Source organism: Ascaphus truei, chromosome 1 (assembly GCF_040206685.1).
Source record: "Ascaphus truei isolate aAscTru1 chromosome 1, aAscTru1.hap1, whole genome shotgun sequence".
Classification (NCBI taxonomy): domain Eukaryota; kingdom Metazoa; phylum Chordata; class Amphibia; order Anura; family Ascaphidae; genus Ascaphus; species Ascaphus truei.
This window is the reverse complement of record NC_134483.1, coordinates 88387141-88406934: the sequence shown is the minus strand read 5'-3', so window position 1 is coordinate 88406934 and position 19794 is coordinate 88387141. Positions and strand designations below refer to the sequence as shown.

General features: G+C 43.0%; 1 protein-coding gene across 5 annotated transcripts in view; it reads left to right on the top strand.

Annotated features, from left to right (window-relative positions):
- The window catches only part of IQGAP2 (IQ motif containing GTPase activating protein 2), a 501518-nt gene that overhangs the window by 120257 nt on the left and 361467 nt on the right, over positions 1-19794 (top strand). The window lies entirely within an intron of this gene.

The window sequence follows — 19794 nt, the reverse complement described above, 5'->3', positions numbered from 1 at the left end:
TTTGGTGTCGGCTGCTGAGCTCGAAGCGGAGCTGGCATCGGGAGGAGGAGGGGGGTCGGTAGGAAGGGGGGGGGGTGGTGTGGATGCCGGTAGGGGGGGTGAGTGAGGAGCAGGCTGGGACTCGGAGGGCCGCGTAGGAGTGGTGTGTCAGAGACACACAGACTGAGGGCGAGAGCGGAGGTTTTCTGGATGCCGGGCGACGGGCCGGTAGGTGTGGGGGCCTCGGGGGGGAAGGAGGTGGATGCCGGTGGAGGGGGATTTATGCCGGTGGGGGGGGGAGGTAAGGAGCAGGCTGCGGCTGGACTCGGAGGGCCGCCGTTGGCGGGCCTGGTGGACGTGTAGGGCTTCCGGCTCCCTCCTCCCGATCGGGCGCGCGGCGGCAATTTTTTTTTTAACTAGCGCGACCCCGGATCGGATCGGGTGGCCCCGAGGACCGCGCTATAACGGGGTTAAGCTGTATGTGTGTGTGTGTGTGTGTGTGTGTGTGTTGTGTCTGTTTTTTTTTTTTTTTAAACAAAACTTTAATTGATACTGTGGCCTCTATACAGAGCGTGCAAACAGTTCATGCAGCGTAAAATAGATTTTCGGCTAATTTTGCTACAACAGATTTTTATATTTACATTTTTTTTGTAACAATTTTTTTATTGGACACGTTCATATACAAGTTCATATACAAGTGTACATACAGGAATGTCATGAGCCCACAACATTTCGACTCAGTGCAATCAGATAGTGACCAATAACAGTTTTCCATTTTCGGTAGGAGGAAAGAGAAAATAGAGGGGGGGGAGAGGGGTGGGGGGGGTAGGAAGGAGACAAACAAGTAGGGGGGAGGGAAATAGATGGGTGGGTTAGGGGGGGGGGGTGATGGTTCGACCAGAGGCTTCCTTATTACCCTCTCCAACAGTCTGGGGATACTAGAGGTCCAAGAGGTTCAACTTTTTAGATTTTATCTCTCTAGCCAAGGGTCCTATGTGTTCCAAAACGGAGGCATTTTCTTTTGGAGCATGGCCGTGAGCTTCTCCATAGTCATGACTTCATTGATCCTTCTGACTACTGTAGTTCTCGAGGGGGCCTTAATCTGTTTCCAGGCGGCCGCTTTAGAGCATCTTGTTGCTGTCAGCATGGCCGTGATCAGCCTTGACATTGGCGGAGGAAGGTCTATATTTACATTTTTTAATGTTGGATTTTTAATAAATAGAGACCATAGACAAATTTGATATTTGATATTTTGTGGGTGGTGGCAGCGTATAAATATGATTTGCAATCAAGTTAAGGGGTAATTATTAACTAATTGAAAGTACCTTGTGCAAGAGAGAGGTGAGCTGGCTGTAGTAGCAATATAACCCTGGTTGCATATCCAAGTCACGTGCTCACAAGTGTGCTGTAAATGACAGATGGTATATTGGGGCGGAGTGCGGGGAGACATTGTTCATTTGAGTGACCTTTGCAGAAGGTGGAAAGTGGTCCAGCAAGATAGCTTAGGTCACGTGCTCACAGGGGGCCATATGTACCAACCTAAAACAGACACACTATTAATATGGTCAGGTTGTAATTTTTCCCATGCGCTGTACAGATTGACTAACTAGCAAGATTTGAGTTTACATTACCTTTGTGAAAACTTTGTTTGGATAAAAACCATGAGCCAATTATACCTCCATGATGATACTATATTTTCTGTTTGCTGGTAAGTGGAAGTTACATAGTTACATACATACATAGTTACATAGTAGATGAGGTTGAAAAAAGACATAGGTCCATCAAGTTCAACCTATGCTAAATTTAGACAACAGATACTTTATCCTATATCTATACTTACTTATTGATCCAAAGGAAGGCAAACAAAAAACACCATTAAGGGGAAAAATTAATTCCTTCCGGACTCCAAGAATTGGCAATCGGATTAATCCCTGGATCAACATCCTTCCCATGTATACTTATTTGGTATATCCCTGTATACCTTCCCCATCTAAAAAGATGTCCAACCTTTTTTTGAACAAATCTATTGTATCTGCCATCACAGTCTCCATGGGTAATGAATTCCACATTTTAACTGCCCTTACTGTAAAGAACCCTTTCCTTTGTTGCTGGTGAAATTTTCTTTCCTCCAACCTTAAGGGATGGCCCGAGTCCTTAGTACTGCCCATGGGATGAATAGTTCTTTTGAAAGCTCCTTGTATTGTCCCCGAATAATTTTTTTATATAGTTATCATATCCCCTCTTAGACGACGCTTTTCTAATGTAAATAAATCTAATTTAGCTATCCTCTCCTCATAAGTTAGAATCTCCATCCCCTTTATTAATTTGGTGGCTCTTCTCTGCACTCTCTAGTTCCAGAATGTCTTTTCTTAGGATTGGTGCCCAAAATTGTACTCCATATTCAAGGTGTGGTCTTACTAGTGCTTTGTAAAGGGGCATACAGTAATTATGTTTACTTCCTTTCCATCCATTGCCCGTTTGATGCAAGATAAGATCTTTGTTGCCTTTGCAGCTACTGCATGACATTGGGCACTATTGCTAAGCCTGCAGTCTACAAGCACTCCTAAATCCTTCTCCATCAAGGATTCCCCCAATATATCTCCATTTAATTTGTAAGTCGCCTTTTTATTCTTGCATCCCAAATGCATAACCTTACATTTATCTGTATTAAACCTCATTTGAAATTTACCTGCCCAGGTTTCCAGTCTCTCCAAGTTCTTCTGAACAGAAATTACATCCTGCTCTGATTCTATTACCTTACACAATTTTGTATCATCAGCAAAGATGGAGACTTTGCTCTCGATCCCAACCTCAAGGTCATTAATAAACAAGTTAAAAAAACAGGGGTCCCAGTACCGATCCTGAGGTACTCCACTCACGACTTTAGCCCAACCTGAAAAAGTTCAATTTATGACAACCCTCTGTTGTCTGTCCTTTAACCAGTTTTCAATCCAGGTGCATATATTATTACTGAGTCCAATTTTCTTTATTTTGTACACCAACCTATTGTGTGAAACCGTATCAAAAGCCTTTGCAAAATCTAAGTAGACCACATCAACTGCATTACCCTGGTCTAAATTCTTATTTACCTCCTCAAAGAAACAAATAAGGTTCGTTTGGCAAGATCTATCCTTCATAAATCCATGCTGACTATTACTAATAATTTTGTTTTCCATTAAGTATTCCTGAATGTTATCCCGTATTAAACCTTCAAGTAGTTTCCCTACTATTGAAGTCAGGCTTACAGGTCCGTAATCCCGGTTGTGATCTAGCTCCCTTTTTAAATATAGGCACCACATCTGCTTTACGCCAATCTTGTGGTACTGAGCCTGTGAAAATGGAGTCCTTGAATATTAAATATAATGGTTTTGCTATTACTGAGCTTAACTCCTTGAGAACTCTTGGATGTATGCCATCGGGGCCAGGTGCCTTATTTACTTTAATTATTTCAAGTCGCTTATGAACTTCTTCCTCAGTTAACCAATTGTTCATTAATATGGAGGTTGTGGCTTCCTCCTGCGGCACTACTATTGAACTTGATTCTTCCCTGGTAAATACAGAGGCAAAGAATTTGTTTAATACCTCAGCTTTTTCCTTATCTCCAATAATCTGCCTACCCATCTCACACTCAAAGGGTCCTATATTTTCTTTTCTCATTTTTTTGTTATTAAGGTACTTAACGAACTTTTTAGGGTTGACCTTACTTTCTATTTCAATCCTTTTTTCATTATCCATTTTTGCTAATTTGATTGCCCTTTTACAATTTTTGTTACATTCCTTATAATTCTGATACGATGTCTCCGTCCCTTCTGACTTAAAGAATCTAAACGCCTTCCTCTTCTTGTCCATTTCCTCCCCTACCTGTTTATTTAGCCACATTGGTTTTGACTTATTTCTTTTATACTTATTACCCAAGGGTATACACTGATAAGTGTGCTTTTCTAAAAATATTTTAAAGATTGCCCATTTATCTTCTACATTTTTCCCTGCAAAAACATCATCCCATTGTATTACTACTAGATTAGACCTCAGTTTATGAAAATCTGCCGTACTAAAGTTTAAGGTCTTTGTTGAACCCAAGAAATCTATTTTTTGATAATTTATTTCAAATGAGACCATGTTATGATCACTGTTACCCAAATGTTCCAGGACTTGAATATTTGTTATTACTTCTACATTGTTTGATATGACCAAATCCAGTATTGCCCCTCTCCTTGTTGGTTCCTCAATAATTTGGGTCATATAATTGTCTTTAAGCACCCCCAAAAACCTGTTTCCTTTTGTTGCAACGCTAATCTGATTGCCCCAGTCTATGTCTGGATAATTAAAATCCCCCATTATGCAAACATGACCCAGTTTTGATGAGTTTCAATTTGCAAAAGTATTTTAGCTTCCTCAATCTCACAGATATTTGGTGGTTTATAGCATATTCCAACAAACATTTACTTCATACTTTTACCTCAACTGCTAATTTCTATCCACAAAGTCTCTACATTTTCATAATTCCCTTCATAAATATCATCCCTTATAATAGGTTTTAGATCCGGTTTAATATATAAACATACTCCACCTCCCCTTCTATTTGTTCGAACCTTCCGAAAAAGAGAATAACCCTCTAAATGAACTGTCCAGTCATGAGTTTCATCCCACCATGTTTCAGCAATGCCTATGATATCATACTGCTCCCTTGCAGCTACAGTATTAATTCAAGCTCCCCCATTTTATATGTCAGGCTTCTTGCATTATAAAGCATGCATTAAAAAAAATTTCAGCCTGTACTATTATCTTATCTGCTCCTTCCTTTCTGCGCCCACTTGGTTTAGTCTTTAGAAGTTTTCTAGTATTATCTGTATTTACTATGGGTGTCTCACTGCTTGTCAAACTCGCACTTGCCCCCATTCTACCTCCATACCACCTTGTATCCTCCTCTATTCCTTTTAGTTCATTATCTGTTTCATTCCCCTCCCCCCTCCATCCTAGTTTAAAATCTCCTCCAACCTTTTTAGCATTCTCCCCCCTAGCACAGAAGATCCCTCTTCATTGAGGTGCAATCCGTCCCTAGAATATAGATGGCACCTCTAAGAAAAGGAATCCCAGTGCTCTAAAAACCCAAACCCCTCCTTCCTGCACCACTTTCTTAGCCATGCATTAACCTCCATGATCTCTGACTGTCTCTCTGCGGTAGCGCATGGCACTGGTAGTATTTCAGAAAATACTACCTTGGAGGTCCTTGCCTTAAGTTTTTGGCCTAGATCCCTGTAATCATTTTTTAGGACCCTCCATCTTTCTGTAACTTTGTCACTGGTGCCAACGTGTACCAAGACCGCCGGGTCAATCCCAGCCCCCCCCCCCCCCCCCAACAATCTGTCTACCCGATCCGCAATGTGCCGAACCCGAGCACCCAGGAGACAACAAACTGTTCGGTTCATGCGGTCACGGCAACAGATTGCCCTATCTACCTTCCTAATAATGGAGTCCCCTACCACCACAATCCTTCTTTGTATCTGAGTATCCTGAGTCCCCATTGTGCTGGAGGAACTATTCCCCTGGCTGCTAGAGAAATTAGTCTCCCCCAGCCTTGACATTTCTGCCCCGACATTCCCAATATCTTCACTCAACATGGCAAATCTATTGGGATGTCAGCTCAGAAACGACCTGCCTCTCCCTATTGCCCCTGCTTCCCTTTCTAACTGTCACCCAGCAACCTACCTGCTCCTTACTAACGGCATCCAAGCTACCTACCTGCTCCTCACTAACAGCGCCACCATGTGCACCACTAGTCGAAGCAAGGACCTGCTCAGTGAGCTCTAATTCCCTTTCAAGATTACCAATGTCCCTCAATATTGCAAGTTGCCTCTTCAGATCAGCAATCTCTGATTCTAAAGAGACCACCCGCTCACACTTCTCACAGCGGTATGCTCCTTGGAACAGCTGCTCCAAGTGCACATATATGTGGCAAGATGTGCAGAGAGTGTCATTTTCAATCCTGCTCATTCTAGCAACTATGAAGTTTAGAAGTACTAACAGTAAACTATACTTCAATATACTATACCCTGTTTAACCGCTTCCTTGTTCAAACTGCTTCTGGTTCTAACTGCACACACTTTAAACAACCAGCACTTTCCTTTCCTTCTGGTTCTAACTGCACACACTTTAAACAATCAGCACTTCAAATCAACCACACAGATCAGTCAGTACACGCAAGCTGCACCTTTCATATGCTATTTAGAAGTTCAGCCCTTCTGGTAAGCTATGAGCTAGCAGACTTTCTAAAGCAATTTTTTTTTAAAGAAGTTAATGCTGTTTAATGAATCAATCTTGAATAACTATGCAATTAATGATCTTATGTTCATCTAAGATTAAAAATGGTGCAGTCTTCTTACTGCCACAGGTAAATCACGTTTGCAGACAGATTGCCGCTTCTTTGTATTGAGTACATTTGTGCAGAAGACAAACCAGATCATGCAGCTATAAATGACGTGGGTTTCTCCCTTCATTCACTAGCTTTTCCTTCAATTTTGAAAGCGTTAGCCACTTGTAGTGTTTGTGTGGGGGAAAAAAAGCTTGTAACATGGTTATAATACAGGCAGAATGAGAGTAGCTTTAGTATTTAAGTGTAGGCCAGTGGTGCGCAAACTGGGGGCGCGGCGGTTACAGAGGCCCCACTCTGAGAGTGTGAGGCCTCTGTAAATTTATTTACCGGCTTCAGTCCACGTGTCTCCATGGCAACGCGGCGTCAAATGACGACCGTTACCATGGAGACGTGACGCCTCCGGTCACGTGACGAGATGTCCCCACAGCGTCATTTGAGGCTTCATTGGAGGTGAGGGGGCGTGACAGAGGAAGAGAGCAGGTTTGGGTTGCAGTGCAGGAAGTTATCGCTAGTACATTTGGATATTCGGCATGGCATGAACTGCCTGATTTCATATGGCTATACCAGGGGTGCACAGAGTGGGGGGGGGGGGGGCGCGGGATATTTTCTGGGGGGCGCGGTGGTTGCATAGGCCCTGCGCTCTTCCCCGAGGCATTTAAATGAAATGCCGGAAGACCGCGCGAGGCCTCTGCAACCTCAACTTACCGGGACTCAGCCGACTTATGGACGCATGACCATGGTCATTTGACGCCGGTTCACTGGCAAGAGAGGGGGGGGCGTGAGCACTGGGGCTGATAAGCAGGGGGCCGCTGCGCAGAAACTTTGCCAACACAATCCTAGGCCCTTTTTTCCCCCTACGTTAGTTGCCATTTTCAGACATATGACTCTTTAATTTTAGCATTGGGACTCGACTGAAACTTGCCAGTTTTCGGGGGTTTTATGAGCAATACATGTTGGAAAGGAAAAAGGTGATTTGGCATAACATTTTGAGATGTTACATGTGCTCCTATAAAATAATGATATAAAAATTATAAATGCATAGTTATTCATTTTTTCCCCTGTTCTCCTTTTGCTTTATTATACTGTATAAATTTTTTTTTATATAAAAATGTAAAAGTCAAAATTTCTGGCTGTCCAACACACATGAGCTTATTGGGGTTCTGTATTTTTTGCATTTCTGTTCAGCTGGTCCTGGCTGATTTGGAGCGTGGCTCCTCCTTCCCAGTTTTGAAGCGCACTCCCTCCCACTTTTAAATGGTTAATAGCTCACTCCACTTCACCTCCACACACATGGAAACCTGCAAACAGTTTGATTGTGGCAAATCTAATACAGAGTGCTTTTCCTGGTAATGTACAGGTTAATAAGAGCTTCAATCAGACTTAGAACTATGCAACTAATTTTGACAGATTTATTATAAATCATTCTTCCTGGCACAGGTTATTAAGAATTTATTTTAGTGTTAGGACCCTTGATGTGGTCTCCCTTGGAGGGGCTCAAGGGCTTACAAACTTTGGCCAAAGGGTTAAACTAAAAGACCATTTTATTCAAAAGATATATATATATATATATATATATATATATATATATATATGTATATATATATATATATATATATGTATATATGTGTATATATAGGCACTGTACCATGTATTTGTGTTAATGGATGTAGCACTGAGCTCTGTCTGTGTTTCATGTTCTGTCTCTGGTTTTAAATGTCCAACACGCAAGCAAGGACAATTTAGCAGTATTTATCATATAATTATCAAAACGCAAAGAAAGGGCAGCTAAAAAAGGATATCTATATATGATAAATAACTTGTGCCAGTGCAGCTGAGGACAGAGTTCTTTAAAGCTGCAGTTCAGTCAATATCCTGCATGTTTGGTTTTTTAAATAAATCAGTTATGTAGTAAGAAAAAATACTTTTAGCATTTTCTGTTTTTAAAAAAACAACTTTGAAAGACCAATTTTCTTGTATTCTATTTTAACAGCCATTTCCTAAGGCACGGCCCCTTCTTGTCCTGTCACAAGCTCTGGCACACCCCTTTGTCAGCCCTGCCCTCCCTCTAGCACTTGTCAATGCAGCAGTGCTCATGAATATTCATGAGCTTCCACTGCCAGTCAAGCAGATTATAAACAAATGCCAGCTTTTAATATGTCACCAAATTTCGACCTATCAATACACGGAAAACGAATTGAGCTGCAGCTATACTGTTCTTTAGGTAATTAGAGATTGCACACATAAAACTATTGAAGTAAAAAAATAAATGTAAAAAAAAAAAAGACTGAACTGCAGCTTTAAAAGGCCACTTGTAATCCTGACTTATTTATTAAAGTTCTTGTGGAGAACAAAACTAAGTGATACTATATTCTGCAAACAAATTTGCCTTTTTTGTCAAGTGCCTTGTTTGGTTGATTTTGATCTACTGAGCTGATCACGAATTGCCAGCAACAGTTCCAGATTCCTCTGCTTTGCTTATCCAGCCATTGACGTGTATATGGAGAGAAGAGAAGTGAATGTAGACCTAAATCATTTCATGGGCCCTGACCTCTATGCGCATTTCCTGACACTGTGTTTTTAGTTTCCTGATATGATGTGGCGCAAAAATTGTTCATATGTATTTTTCTGCCGTTTCTTCCTGTTCATGGCAAGTAAGGCAGGTGCAGAATTTGACTGCTTTCTAAACAAATGTGGCATGCAAGCAGTCAGTAGTTCTAACCACACACCATTTGCAAGAAATAAGTATTCTAAGGCCTGGGACATAGCAGGTTCAGCCGCGCTGAGCCGCGCTCCTGCTCTGACTCGCCTACTCAAAATGGAGCTTTTTCCTGTCCTTGCTGGCGAGGCAGTGAGTGTGCTCTGGGGGCGTGTCAGGAGGCGGAGCGGAGGCGTGTCAGGAGGCGGAGCGGGAGCCGGGGCTGGTCCCTCGCTCCCATTGGAGGTGAGCGGTCCCATGACCGCTCACATCGCTTCCCCGAGCGGCAAATTTGAAACTTGCCTGTCTCTACAAAGTTTCTGAGCCTCCGCACGCATCAGCACGCATGCGTAAGGGGAAATTATAGCCGCGCTGATGACAGATGCAGGGGGTGAGTGCATCTGCTCAGCCCGGCTCAGCGAGGCTGAAGCTATTATGTCCCAGGCCTAAGAGAACCTACAAATGGTTATGGTGGATAAAAAAAGTGATGAGAACCCTCCACGGTACAAAGTACAACAAATATAAATACTCCTTAGTATGCTTGCATGCCACTACCCAGAATTCCTGTGTAGCGCTGTTTTCCCCACCCTATGGGAAATGTGGCGGCTACTCAGTGTGTGGTGCTTTACCTGTGGCTCACAGGAGGCCTGAACCTCAGCTGCTGGGAGCCTATGGTGTACCTGATGGTGACAGCACCTCCACCTGTGAGGGATCCTGGCAGTGCCGGATAACCCCTTAACAGGACCCAATGCAATAATAAATCACACACTTGTATTTAATAACAGTTTTACCTGTGTTCAGTAAACTATGTATATTACTAACCCACATACAATATAGGCCTCGAACAGCCGTACCCCCGCAGTGCCCTCCAACTGTAGTGTCCACCCCTGATGTGATTTCCCCAAAGTATTGAGGTGCCCCAGGGCACCCAACCACCCTGGTGTCCACAGGAGCCAACCCACCCAATGTGTGAGGCAGCGCTGCCCACAGTAACTGAAAGTGTTATAGTTGGTGCACCTTGTGAGGTACCTGCCCAGGTGCTCCAGCACCTGGATATGACCGAAAAGCAAAAGGGCTCCACTAATCCAGAGACGTCAATGTCAGCGAAGCCTCCGCCTCTGCGTGGGGTGAACTCCAGTAGGAGTGTCTCACCTTTGATAGTCTATGATAGTGCGGTGGTGGTCAGGCCCCAGACCACAGTCCGCAAATTGCCGCGCGGCGTCTTCAAATGGCACTATACACTAACTGTATACAGCTACAGGGGAAATGTCCCTAGCTAGGGGTTTCCCTGTAGCTACTGGGAACTTGTAGTTCCCCTTTTCTGTGCAATACTCTTAATGGCCGTTGCTTGCGTTTGTTACTGCGCTTCCCCCCACACTCTCTCCAGCCTCCGCTGCCTATGGAAATGTAAGGGGACCAGGGGGACCCAGGCTATACCTGACTACAGGCTTACCACTGTATGATAGATGAAAATGGGCAGAATAAAGCAGGGGCGTGGACCTGTGGAATGCATGCAAGCACGCTTGTAGGTATTTTATCTTTGCTTTTAATAAGTAACAATTATGAAATATGACACTTTTTTTTTATTTGTGCTCCTATGTTAGTGCTTGAGATGCAAATAAGTATCCCAATAGTGATACACGATTAAAGATCACACTACATTCTTCCATAGTTCCATAGTAGATAAGGTTGAAAAAAGACATTCGTCCATCAAGTTCAACCTATGCCAAATTTAGACGACAGATACTAATCCTATATTTGTACGTGAAGTATATTGATCCAGAGGAGGGCAAACAAAAAACCTCTAGTGAAATAGCATTAGATGATATCTCATAAGGGGGGAAATAAATTCCTTCCTGACTCCAAATATTGGCAGATTACTCCATTGCCTGTCACTGCACTGCCATTCTGTGGGTAGCATTTTAATTTCAGAGTTTATATTTAAAAGTTTTAAACTTCAAAGACAAATGTTCTTTGGTGTCCTGTTTGACGGAATATTTTTTAGATTTTAACGAGAAAGATGCACTGAGATGATACAACCTTTTATTTTCAACTGCATTCTGGGGGGGGGGGGGGGGGCGGGGAGGGATTGCATGATGGTTGTGCCAGGAAAGGCTAGCAACATAGTCTTCTACAAGGTAGTTTTACTAAAAAGATACATGATTGCTACAATATTGCCTCTCATCCAACCCCCAATCCAGCAGTCAGCATAGGATGCTTACCAAAAGGAGACTGATCGTCCACAGTCGCCATGAATGGTCATTCAAGAAATGTGTTTAAAGTTAAGTCTATATATATATAAAAAATACATTAAAGTGCACCACAAACAATACTTATGTCCGAGTGCCCAAAAACTGAAGACCATCCTAACGTGTTTAAGGACTGAATGTGACTTCCTCAAACCCCCTTTTTAATGTGTTGGGGGAGAAAGTAAATACAGTATATACTTTAAAGCATTTCTTGAAATACCATTCATGATGGCTGTGTGTAAGAGTTTTCTCCTCATTGATCCACCACCCGATCTGGTGCTCGGCACACAGCCTGATTTACCGGTGGATCAATCCGCCACAGTGTCTCAGGATCAGCAACCCATACATTTTTTTTAAACATTTTTGTTCTCCAGGTTCTGTATAGTCATAAGCGCCAATGTACAAAACTTGGTGTGTGATAGGTAGGCTGCTAAAGAATATGTATATTCATTTGTATTTAGAAGATTGGTGGTATAACATACAGTAGCAACTGTACAATAAGTAACATGGTTAATACAACAAACATACACGATCTCTGCAAGCTCTATCCCCAACACCCACCACATCAGATCCTATATATTTGTGTCAAAATGAATGCTATTGAGTGTGACCAAAGTATACAACAAAAGGCAAAAATTCCCAATGCTACATCCAATATGACAAAAAATATATAGTTAAATACTTAACTGTTATAAGCCTGCAGCCTCGTCACGGCGTTACCACTCTGCTGTGACATGGCCGCAGGCTTAAAACGCTTTGGCCAAAGAGTTTAACAAAATGACAAAATTGCCCTTACTTATGAGAAGACAAACATTTAAGTATTTTAACTATATATTTTTGGGCCGTATTGGATATAGCATTGGGAATTTGTTCATATAACAACCTTCAGATCTTGGTCTGTATCTTACTTGCCTATAATTGTTTATATTTTTGCATTGTTCATATGCAGCAACCTAGAGCCATTATTCTTCTACGCCTTCTGAAAACGTTATGTGCCCTTGTGCGTTTAAAACAAAATATGTCCTTTGTGCTAAAAAGAACAATGGAGCAGTACACTATGAATTTCCAGTTTGTGTTTGTGTGATCTGTTTTCCAACTCACATTTGTTTGATCACAGGTGCCAAATATCGTCTGAAAGCGGCGTTTTCCTGAATGCACTAATGTTTTTCAGTTTCGTCAGGCCAACATTTTTTTCCCCCCTCAGAGATCACAGTGTATTCCTGAGACTGCCAGATTGTTTTCTCATGAAACTAGTAGTTTTAAAGAGGCAATCCACGCCATTCTCTCTCTCTCTCTCTCTCTCTCTCTCTCTGTCTCTCTCTGTCTCTCTCTGTCTCTCTCTGTCTCTCTCTGTCTCTCTCTGTCTCTCTCTGTCTCTCTCTGTCTCTCTCTGTCTCTGTCATATTTGAAGCAGGCGGTCTCCGGAGTTGACCCCCATTCATTTCAGCTCCGGGGACCCCCTGCTTTTGGAGATAGCCGGTAGCCACTCCAGGGTTCACTATATGGCAGATTCTCTGAGCTCCCGGGCTCTCACAGGGTGCTGCTTCCTATTGCCCCATGTGACGCGGGAGCTTTAAACTGCAGAGAGATATCGGCACCGCCTTTGAAGGCAAGTATCTCTGGAAGCAGGTAGTACCCAGAGCTCAAATTAATGGGGTTCAGCTCCGGAGACACCCCGCTTCAATCCTGCATTAAAAAATGTAAAGAGGTGAAAAAAAAGAACGGCTTGGATTGCTCCTTTAATGATATGTCTGACTTTTGTTTTTTTATGTCTAATTCACGTTATTCAGCATGGTAACAATGTGTAAAGATATATTTCCTTAAGTGGATGTTAAAATATCACTTACTGTTGTTAATTTATTCTATCTAGCCATGTTGTACAGGAACCTATTTTTTGATGTCATAAGAGAGCAAATGAGCCAGGGTTTGGAAGAATAAAATAATTTTTATATTTATATCTACTTTGTATTGGGATGCAAGCTACTTTAACATTGATTAAATCCATTGTTAAACAAAAACAATACATTGTTTCAACACTTTACACATTGAGAAGTGTCGAGTGTAAGGCAGTCGATTACAAGCCCTGTGGGATGCCACCCAACTTATGCTTGATTTGTAAGGGGCATATCTATTGAGGGAAAAAGCAGTGCAATTTGAGGGCAAACATTCTGCACCATATGTATGAAAGAAAAAAAATTCTATTGCTTTCAATTAAACTTTGTGTTGATCCATGTGGTGTAGTTATTTTCCCTCAGAATTCTTCCACTTTTGCCCGGATACATAAACCCCTGAAGGTTTAAAGAATAGACGGGATTTTTTTTCTTCTGGGTCGGACAAACCTGTCTCAATGTAAAGATTACCCCTGTACCCAAACAACATTTCTATAAGGCGCTGTTTTCATCCAGCCATAGAAAATATGAGCAGATGTGTGGGTGGAGAGAGGGAGAACCTCAATTCCTGTAAATCCCCTTTTGATCTCGAGTTGGTGTTCTGTTTCCACAAAAAAAAACATAGCATCTCCTTGCTGTTTTTAGAGCGCTTTTTGAACTTGCGTGTATATTGTTTCTATGTATATATGTGTGCTGAAATTGTATCGCAGCAAATGCTATTGGCCTCAGGAGAGCCTGTGGGTTTTCTCAGCATGCCCTGTTATTATACTCATGAGCCCGAGTATGAACTTAAAGCTCTATCTGAAATCTTACAGTTTTGTGATAGACTGATATGTAACATCACACGTAACAAACCAGGAAAGCTATGCACATTTTCCACGCTGCATAGTTTGAGTATTCATTCTTGGCCTCAAGAGTTGAAAAACTCCCCTCAAACTTGTCACTCATCTTTATAGCCTGTACACATCTTGTGATAACACAACCTTTTTGTATTTTTCATGGTTGTGCACGTATCTTTCAAAAGCTTGGCAATTACATTTGTTAGGAAATCTATACTTTCTAGTGTTTTGGTTAAAGCTTTTGTTCTATTCATAACTTTATTTGACAGATTTTGTGACAAATTTGTGGTGCTTCCTGAAAAGAATAGCAAGCCATGGGGTTAAGACCAGTTGTGAGATTCTCGACACGGTTGTTTATTTTGGTCAATAATAATGTTAGACGTGTTAAGTTTCTCAGTTATACCAAGGCATCTCACATCACCCTCTGCCCCCCACCCAGATCTAACCCTCACATCTTCCCACCACAGCTCCCCCAGATCTTCCCCTCCCAGATCCCTCACATCTCCCACAGATCTTTCCCAAATCTCCCACAGAAATTCCCCTCATAGCTTCCACAGATCTTCCCCTCACATCTTCCCCAGATCTTCCCCTCACATCTTCCCCAGATCTCCCCCTCACATCTTCCCCAGATCTTCCCCTCACATCTTCCCCAGATCTTCCCCTCACATCTTCCCCTCACATCTTCCCCAGATCTTCCCCTCACATCTTCCCCAGATCTTCCCCTCACATCTTCCCCAGATCTTCCCCTCACATCTTCCCCAGATCTTCCCCTCACAGCTTCCCCAGATCTTCCCCTCATATCTTCCCCAGATCTTCCCCTCACAGCTCCCCCAGATCTTCCCCTCATATCTTCCCCAGATCTTCCCCTCACATCTCTCCCAGATCTTCCCCTCACATCTCTCCCAGATCTTCCCCTCACATCTTCCCCAGATCTTCCCCTCACATCTTCCCCAGATCTTCCCCTCACATCTTCCCCAGATCTTCCCCTCACATCTTCCCCAGATCTTCCCCTCACAGCTCCCCCAGATCTTCCCCTCACATCTTCCCCAGATCTTCCCCTCATATCTTCCCCAGATCTTCCCCTCATATCTTCCCCAGATCTTCCCCTCATATCTTCCCCAGATCTTCCCCTCACATCTTCCCCAGATCTTCCCCAGATCTTCCCCTCACATCTTCCCCAGATCTTCCCCTCACATCTCTCCCAGATCTTCCCCTCACATCTTCCCCTCACATCTCTCCCAGATCTTCCCCTCACATCTTCCCCAGATCTTCCCCTCACATCTCCCCCAGATCTTCCCCTCACATCTTCCCCAGATCTTCCCCTCACATCTCTCCCAGATCTTCCCCTCACATCTCTCCCAGATCTTCCCCTCACATCTCTCCCAGATCTTCCCCTCATATCTTCCCCAGATCTTCCCCTCACAGCTTCCCCAGATCTTCCCCTCACATCTTCCCCAGATCTTCCCCTCACAGCTCCCCCAGATCTTCCCCTCATATCTTCCCCAGATCTTCCCCTCACATCTCTCCCAGATCTTCCCCTCACATCTTCCCCAGATCTTCCCCTCACATCTCTCCCAGATCTTCCCCTAATATCTCCCAGATCTTCCCCTCACATCTTCCCCAGATCTTCCCCTCACAGCTCCCTCATATCTTCCCCAGATCTTCCCCTCACATCTTCCCCAGATCTTCCCCTCACATCTTCCCCAGATCTTCCCCTCATATCTTCCCCAGATCTTCCCCTCATATCTTCCCCAGATCTTCCCCTCATATCTTCCCCAGATCTTCCCCTCATATCTTCCCCAGATCTCCCCCTCACATCTTCCCCAGATCTTCCCCTCATATCTTCCCCAGATCTTCCCCTCATCTTCCCCTCATATCTTCCCCTCATATCTCTCCCAGATCTTCCCCTCATATCTTCCCCAGATCTTCCCCTCACATCTCTCCCAGATCTTCCCCTCACATCTTCCCCTCACATCTTCCCCAGATCTTCCCCTCATATCTTCCCCAGATCTTCCCCTCATATCTTCCCCAGATCTTCCCCTCACAGCTCCCCCAGATCTTCCCCTCACATCACCCACAGATCTCCCCCTCTCCTCAAAGTACCAAGTGGGGCGCTGGTGGCCTCTCCCAGCATGCTCCGGCATTGCATCTACCGGCTTCTTTCCCAGGCAAATCTCTATATGGCCGTGCGTCGTCACATGGTGGCGCGTTGCCATGACAACTGGACGCCTCGTGATGTCACATAGCGTCCAGTTGTCATAACAACTGGCGTCACGTGATGCAGTTATGTCATGTGGCGTCCCCATTGGCATGAGAACGCGGCACCATTTGACGCCGCGCGACCATATTGAGAAGAGATGCAGGGGAAAGATGCCACTCAGGTGGGAGAATTAAGCACAGGTTCAGCAAACTTGTTGTATAATCCGTTTCAAATGAACCGGTGCGAACCGGCTGAATCCCACCACTGGGTAAGACCTCTGTAGAAAACTTTCTCATGTCTTGTCATTTGACCGAAATAATTATCTAATGAAGATTTTTCACCTGGAGTGACATTTATTTGTTGCAAGCCTGTACGGTTTGCGAGTAGCGGTGGTAATGGTTACCATAGATTAATTACCCTTACTGTTCCTGATCACCAAACGTACATTTTTCAACTTTATTTGAAGAAGAAAAAAATGTCACGAAATGATGGCAAATCTTTGTTTTTTATTGTATAAGTCTTTTGAAACCTCAAACCTCAGATGGTGCACTGCCGTTTGGCGCATCTGAGGTTTGAGCTTTGCATCAGGGTTACACTGGGCAGGTGGACAGTGTTTGTGGCGAGCAAGTTTCAAGGGGCAACCAAACAGACGGAGGACGGGGGCAGTTGGATTCAGTGGGAGATGTTACGCCTTCACAGTTAAAAAGGGGGAGTTACCCCGTTTGATCTTCTTGAGGTGTCGCCCTCTCAGAACTCCACAAGACATGGGGGGAGAGGCATGTCGGGATCCTTTGGCTGACTTATGCAGCATGGACTTCTAAGGATTCAGAGGGATGTGTCACCCTTCAAAATCAGGAGGAGAGAGTCACCCGTTTCAATCTTGGTGGGGGTTTACCCATCTCTGAGCCCCCTGCAGCACAGCAGGGCTTCTGTCCTTTTTGGCACAGAAGCTTCGTGGGCTGTATCCCTCATCCTCTGTCTGTGTGATTTATGTATTCACTCCGATATAGAGAGGCACGGCATGCAGCCCCTTCTACAGGAGCACAGCAAGGGGCTGCAAAATGGTAATAATTGTAATAGTAGTAGTTCCTTTGTTATTTATTATTGCAATGCTCTTGTGGGCTCCAATGTGTCGGCCGAACAACTAGACTACTTAAGAGAAGGCTTTATGACCGGGCTCTCCAAAGATTTCCGAAGGGGCTGATTAAAAAAATAATGACAAGAGGACCACAAGAGCATTGTAATGTAGTTAAAAAAAATCTTGGACGTATATAGTTACATAGTAGATGATGAGGTTGAAAAAAGACACAGGTCCATCAAGTTCAACCCATGCTAAATTTAGACAACAGATACTTTATCCTTACAGGATATTGATCTAGGAAGGAAAACAAAAAAAAAACCAGTGAAATATCATCTAATGATATGTCAGAAGGGGAAAAATAAATTCCTTCCTGACGCCAAATATTGGCAATTAGGTTACTCCTTGGATCAACATCCTTCCCACTTTGCTTATTTGGTATATCCCTATATACCATTCCTTTCTAAAATCTATTGTATCTGCCATTACAGTCTCCATGGATAAGGAATACCACATGTTAGATATCAGGCAAAATATATATATTTTTCAGGAATACACACACGCTATAACAGTCTGCTCCTTTAAATAAAGTCACTTAAATGTTAAGTCAGCATATCCTGTTTGTATGTGATATGTCCTTTGTAATATTTTCGATCTAGAAGTAACGTGAGAGGGAAATGAAAAGTCTGTCAAAGACATTATGAAATGAAATACCCCTGGTAAAAATGATGTAAGCACTGGTTCCACTCATTATAAATAATGTTTACATATGCAATTGTATATCTTTTTCTTATTTTAAAAATTTATATTGATGCCAAAATCTGCCACCACTAGGAATTTTCTCATGAGCACAAGACGTGCCATTTTTTCACCACAGAAGTTTGCCCTTCAGGGGAAATGTGCCGGGTGTTTTTTGGGGGAAACATTTTATTAAACAAATTTTAAAGAAATATGCACAACTTGTGTACATGAGCTTAGGTCACATGGCCATCATATACTGCCATGTTTAGACGTTTGGCAAAAATGTTGGTTTGGGAACTTTCATGTAAATCTGGCAAAACTAAGGCAATAATCGTGAAACATGTTGCAAACCACATTTGAGGACATTCACATAATTCTAATAAGGACATAGTATTTGTCTCGTGTGGTAGGGTTTAGCTTTCAAACTACTAAACATTATCTTGAATTATATATCAAGAAATAAAAGTGTAATATTTACATGGAGCATTTGACCTTTAGTTTGGGTATAATTACAGTAAGTAGGTGAGACTGCACTTTGCCTCTTATTTTTATGTACTGTAAGCACATATTTGTATTCAGTCTGTGCTGGAAAGCTGTGTAATGCAGCAGCCATTATAGGCTTATAGGGATCCATGTTAAAATGGTCAAGAAGCAAAAGGTGACACAGAGTGCTCATTTGCATGCCATTACCCAGAATCCCTGGCTGCAGTAGAAGCAGTGTTTGTTAAGTGATAATGGGGGGAAAAGCAGGGTTGCAGACTCATGCAAATGCACCACAAGGGGTATTTTTATTTGCTATTATGGATGACAAACTTTAAATTCTGTTAAAACTGTTAATTTCTATTGGCTAAAACCATGCATTTAGAGCCAGCAGAAAAAACACTTTTTCTTCCAAAGGTGCCTCCCACGGATTACTTTCCTATGGCAGAGAACATGTTTAAAGCTGCAATCCTGCCCATTTTGGGCATTGCTTTTTATTTTTTTTTGCAGAATTTAAACTGTGGGGTCCTCTGGCGCTGAACTGTGCTATGTTGAACTCCTGGGGACCCCCCAGTTTCCAAGATACTTCGTTTTAGTTGCTGGCTTGCTTCCTGGGTTTTCAAAGGTGGCTCCTGTAGTCAGGCTCCCAGGAATTGGCGGCCATCTTTATTTCTTGAACATCTCTGAAACCGACGTATCCCAGGAGATGAAAAATAGAGCAGTTCAGCCCCAGGGTAACCACAAAGTTTGGCTTTCTTTAAAACAACAAAGTAAAAGTAAAACAAATAGGCAAGATCGCTGCTTTTAAGTAAAACCTGTTCTCTGCTTTGAAGACTTCCACATGTTTCACAGCCTATTTACTCGCTCAAACAATTGAACATTCCCAAATACTGTATCTTTTTTAGAAAACTATTTATGGTTTATAATTATTTTTTTTTTTTTCATCCCAACAATAACATTATAATTTTTTTGTGTTGCCTGGAACTTGGACACAACAGATTTGTTTTATAGTGCAGGGGTGCGCAAACTTTGAAAGTTGCGCCCTCTCTGCCCTAGTACCTGCTGTCCGGCATCTCCACATCTCTGCAACGTCATGGCAACGCGTCACCATTTGACGCCGCATTGTCATGGCGACGCGCCATCGCTATCAGAAGATGCAGGTGGAGAAGCCGGACGGAAGGTAAGAGGCAGTTACAGAGGCCCCGCGCTCTCCCCAGGCAATCCGTTTAAATGTTGTCGGTTTGGCGCCCCGCCCAGTTTGCACACCCCTG